Here is a 6,053-nt window from a genome sequence, read left to right as displayed (position 1 = left end):
GCCTGGCAAAAATACTATTTTGCAAAACATTCATTACCCAGCATGCAGCCGTCGCGCGATTGTAAAAATTTTACGACACGCGTCCTTCTCGTGATTGCATAGGCGAGGGAAAAAACAAGCGCCGAAAATAATTCGCGAAGACGGACGTGGCTCTCGCACCCGGCCGCGAATTAATGGAGATGTATTAACGTGCACTTACGCAAGCAGCCGCGCGAGAAAAGAGCGAACGGAAAAGAAAGAAGATCAGCGCGCAGATTAGGCTGCGAGAAGTGCGAAGTGTAAAGGAGATTGAAAGATAAATGTTGGCGCGTAGGCGGACACGCAGCTCTATCTAACACACCTGAGATTTATTTTCTCACATTTTTCAAGCGCACTTCCATTGTGAGAAGCGATTTAATTAACAATACACAAGGCGAGGCCCGGCCACTCTGCTCTTTATTTCCTTTTCGCGCTTATTGTGTATATGAAATAAATTCATCTCATTTGCTTGCCTCGCTGAATTTGCGAGTGTCAATCTGCGTCGCAGGCTGCAAAATTTTAATTGGAACTTATAGCAGCAGTGAAGCACGGCAAAAGGATTATGTACTGAATACAAAACGCGCATTACGCGTCCGATTTAATGGTGAAGAGTGAGTCAGATTTTGTGGGCTTGCCGCTGCGAAGCCAGTTTCTGGCCATCATTCCAGCTTAATTTTTTATTCTGAGTAGACTTTTTGAAACGATTTACAAAGGCGAACTCATGCCGTCTGTATTTGGTTTTAAATTTAGAGACTGTAAAATGATAGGATTTTGTTTAACCAAAACAATTTTGATTTTTAAGTACAGTATAGCTACATTTTTTATTTTTAAAATGCGACCGCAAGTTCTAGAATTTTTCAAGAAACCTGTAAACATAGTAATAATGTTGACGAAAATTAAGAGTTTTATAGAGTTTTAGGAATATTTTAAAAGTAGCACTTTTTTTTATTAAATCTAAAAATATCTAAAAATAGCTTTTTAATAATTTATTCCTTTAGTTCTTATCTTGCATTATTTGCTTAATAAAAATTATAGCTTGTTATAGCTCACATGAAATTGAATTCAAATTTCAAATCCTAAAATAATCTTCCAGATCTGTTGGCAAATTTTTGTTTTTGAATTAAAAATTATTTATTGAAATAAAAGGATATTGAATCCCCTGCAATAAAATCTTATTTCAAAATTTTTGAGGGTCCATAAAAGTGCAAAGCTGTGTTTAACTTAGCAAGGGCCACGTGGTGCCTATTGAAGAGGTATGTGTGTATGCTTTGGTTTTGGTTCAGTGACACACTCTTGCACCACTCTCGCCGATATATAATATTGGTAAAAAGAAATGCATCTCGCGAGAGAGCCGTTGCGGGCTATTTTAAGAGGCCGATAAACATTTAAACTTCACCTTCCGGCACCGCGATCTCAAATTCGGTGACCAAAAGCAGGCGTATGGCTAAAGGATGTATCGGTGGCGGCGGAAAGAAAGAATGCAACGGCCGAGCTGCTCTCTTTATTAATGTTATTGCTACCGGTGCCAAGAATCATATTATCGCCGCCTCTCTCTCAACAGGCTTTTAGCAGCGGGTGTGAATTAAAGCGAAAGGAAATCGAGAGTCCATTGATTTATACTCTCAGAACTCGGCCCACGACTCTTGCACCGGGTATGCGCGGTGCAAAAAAAATGGATTGCACGCGTATTTGCGCGATGAAAGACGATGAGCACGTGGCGTACGCAAGTAGTGACGCATGTGTGTGTTCATGTACATTCATTCATGCTTTTAATCACGGAGTAAATTGCGGCGCGGTGTTTAGATTGCCATCAATGCATGGTCCAAATTTCGCACGCCAAGGCTGTACACATACTGTGAAGCAATTTCATAACAAATAAAATTTTCTGGTAAGTGAAGGGCGTAAAGCAAAACTTCAAATAAAAAAACCATTTTGTATGATTCTTTAGTAAGAAATACTGACCTCTAGTAGATTATTAATTTGTGTTCACCTCAAATTGATCAAAATTAAAATAATTTTTGTAATGATTGTTTCCATGAAAAATGGTTTCCTGCAAACTCTCAACATAAATTTAATTTAATGATATTATATGATATAATTTAAACTTAAAATTTACCTTGTAAAGAGAAATTTATTATGTGATATAATATATAAATCAATTAACAGAAGACATTGATTAAATAAAACGTTAAATTTTTAAAGTATGGTGTTTAAACAATTAAAAAAATAATATTTTTTAGTTTCCTTAATACAATAAGTTATTTTTATGTATAATTATTTTAATATTTACATCACATTACATTAAATTTTTTAAAGTAACTTTGAATAAAATAGAATTTTTTTATATTTATATATATTTTTTTAATTTGATGTGATATTATCAATTACATTAAAAATTTATATTAATATTTATTCACATAAAACTAAAACAGATCTCACATTTTGCATATATTTGCGGCTTGTGTTTGTTAGAATGGATTTGTCTAAATAAAACAATTTTTCATCGTAAATGGTTATGATTAATGATAAATAAAAGTAATTAAAAATATCTAAAAATAAATTTTATCATCAAACCTATCTTTCCCAATCAAAGCTCTTCAGCTGAGAGTACATGCACGTCTATAGAGAATATTATTCAAATGCACGTCAGCCGGTGGTGTTGCAGCCGTAAAACCCGATGAATGATAAGCTGTGGAAATTTAATGGACAGCTCCGAATCTAAAAACTCTTTAATTCGGCGGCACACTTGCATTTTTCTGGTCGATCGGCGGCACCGATCGACACTGATAGGACGGATAAATTCCTCTAATGACACTCGTAAAGTGAGAGTCATGCACGAATCTCTTTTTACAGGCATCCATAATTCAATTAGCCCGGCCAGCTTTTCGACTGACAAAAGTCTCCCGCCTCATTGACAGCTCAAAAATTTTCTGCTGTCCACTTGTGAAAATATTTATGCACCGGTTTTCCTATGCAGCAACTGGTTTTTTATCGCCTTTTTATCAGCCACGAAATCTTTCTTCAGTTTGGATGTTCAGGTTCTCTTACTTAAATTCTCGATAGAGCGTTTTTCTTCTTACCTGCCAGAGAGGACGAGTTTCTTTCTCGGTGCGAAATATTTTCAAACGCGTGCTTGGTGGCAGAATCATTTTTCTTTGTGTCTCAGATTTTTTTGTGCTAGGCGACAGAGAGCCGTGAAAACTGGCTTTACTTTATTTAATAGTTTTTGCATTCCTTTTTATTAAAAATGTAAAGATATTTAGAAATTCTGCAAAATCGTGCATTAAAGCTTTTAAATAGAGTCATAGATAGATCCTTAACAGCTAAATTTTTATTTTTCTGAAATTTCTGTCACGGTTAGTTAAACAAAATTTATTATTTTAAATTAAGAATAAAATAATTAAATCTTTATATTAAAATGGTAGCTGTAGTGATAAATTATTGCTCTTGATAGTGAAAACCAACCTTTTTTAATTTTCGAAATGGAATGTTACAAATAGCTTCTCTTTTTCTAATAAGCCATCAAGCCATGGCTGTTTGATCAGAACCTCATCGAGCGGAAATTGAAGTCAAGAAACAACAAGATTAATGTCATCTATTAGAAATTTATGACATGCTCATTTGAATATATCCTTACATAAATCTCTCTCCAAACACAAATATTTATATACAAAAAAATCGTCATCAATATACGCCGCACGATGGTTTTCAGATCCACACACGTCGTATTTTTTTCAACTCACCGTGCGGCAGATTTCACTTTCATTGCGAAGATGATTGCTGGTTTCGCGTAACTTGTTATTTGAATAATAAAGCGAGGGGCGCTGCGTGGCTCTTGATTTACTCCTTTTAATTAAAACCTCAAAGAGCAGGCGGAGGCCTCATTTTCATAAATTAATATTTAATGGGCCGCGCCACTAAAGCCGATCCGATTATTTTTGTCAAGCTTCGCGCAGCTTTGTTTCTCGCGCGCCCATCCTCGTTTTCTTTTCTTTTCGCCAAACTAGCTAGACCGAGAATGAATTTTCATCGTTAATCAAAGTGTGTATATAAAAATAAAAAAACGTGTGCCGAGCCTGCTGAAAGTGTTTTAATTATTTAAACACCTCCTGGCGGTGCAACTTGAATGATTCTAATTACCAAGCACAACGGATTATCGGCTATTAACAGGACCACTCTCTTGTAAGTACTTAAAATATTCATATTATTATTCTTGGTCCGTCCGTCCAACGTTGCGGAGAGCCGGGATTTAATTTCGCAACGGCATCGCATGCTTTTGCGCTATTAGCATCGAAACGTTGTTGCAAAGAGAGTTTTGCTCAAACAGTTAATTGGTGTGTCACACATCACGGTGCTGGAATTTGGGGATAGGCTTCTCTCATTACGATAAAGGTTGGAACAGCTGCTGCTTATCTAGTCCTCCTTGCAATCACCACATGCAAATGAGTAAGTTTCTCGACAAATTGCATCTTTATTTTTGTCAGATTGAAATTTAAAGACAATTCATACAGCAATATATTTTGATACATAAAGATTAAAATCTTATAAGCTTATAAATATGCGTTATGACTTTTATTTACTTTTATTGCATTTTAAACTTCAATTTTGTGCAAAAAAAAAAAATAATAATTATTATTATTACCTTATGTATATTTTTTGTTTTGTTTTGCAATTCAACCTCTGTAACCTCTGTAGTTCTTTTTGAATTCTTTTATTTCCAAATCAAGAATGTCAGGGGAGTGTTCCTCACTTGAAATAAAATTGTTTGTTATTTTTCAAGAGTTCAAGTAAAATAATTTTTATATTTAATATCCTCAAATCAAAAATAAACCAAGAACTCAACTTTTTTAAACTGTTTGATTATTGAATTGAATTAGAAGAAAACTTTGTCACACAATTTTCATTTTCATCACAATTATGCGCATTAATATATATTATATTAATTTAACCCGCTGCCCACATCTCTATACTAGGCCATTATTTGTCAAATATCCTTTTATTTCGCTAAAATATTACACACCTCATTGTCAGCACTCTATAGTCCTAATCCACAGCTGCAATTTGTTTCCACTCGCACCCAGCTCGCTTTTTTCTATTATTCCTGCGTGTTCTCCCTTTGTGTTTGTATAAATCGGCGCTGATTTATATTCCATTAACAAATTTATTTAAAACAAGATGAATAGAGAGTGACTCATTTAGATTGTTATTTAAAAGAGGAGCCACGGCTACTCTTTTGAGGCAATAAATTTTTATCTCTGCTTGGCGGCGGCGGCCGAGCCGTCGAATCTTTTTTAACTTCTCACCGCTACTTTGCCTACGCCGCCTCCTCGACTCGATATGTGGGTGTTTTTGTCGCCTTTCATTCTCTTTATCTGCATACGTGTCTCTCTCTCCATTGTGCTGCCTTTTTTAAATTTATACCCAAACTGCTGCCGTAACCGAATATTCTGGCCAGCGCGTTTACATGCAAATTCCAACACCGGATCTAATTAAAGCTTTATTTATTTCGCCTTCTTCTCAAAAGGCCACGACGAGAATTAAGTTTACATATATATGTGGACTTACATTCATTGTCATATAGGAGGATATTGAACAAATTTCTTGACCCTGAAAGAAATTATGCTATTTTTCTTGGGCTACTGCGCAAAATTTTCCGCCAATGACTCACTTACTCTTTAAGAATTTGCGACAGTTTATTTTTGTTGTGTTCCGCATGAAGGGCAAGCACAACATTTACTCGGAAGAAACTTTGAGTTTCGCAACAAGTGCTCTCAAGATTGAATATTTAATGTGAGCAATTAATCACGCAAATTGCAGTGGCATGAGAGTGAGTTAATAAATTTCATTTTTTGCGTACTCTGAAGAGTGAAGGCATCAAATAAAAGTTGCTGCTGCTGGTGAAGTCATATCGTGAATTTTAACATGCAAAAATCATAAAAACCGGTTGTTGCAATTGCACTCTCTGGCAGAGTAATTACACAGTCTGTCCTCAACAAATTGCACACGATGTGGTTTTTTTTCAAAGGCAAAATCGA

This window comes from Neocloeon triangulifer, unplaced genomic scaffold (assembly GCF_031216515.1).
Source record: "Neocloeon triangulifer isolate White Clay Creek 2 clone unplaced genomic scaffold, ASM3121651v1 ptg000006l, whole genome shotgun sequence".
NCBI classification, from domain to species: Eukaryota; Metazoa; Arthropoda; class Insecta; order Ephemeroptera; family Baetidae; genus Neocloeon; species Neocloeon triangulifer.
Note: the sequence above shows the minus strand (reverse complement) of the source record.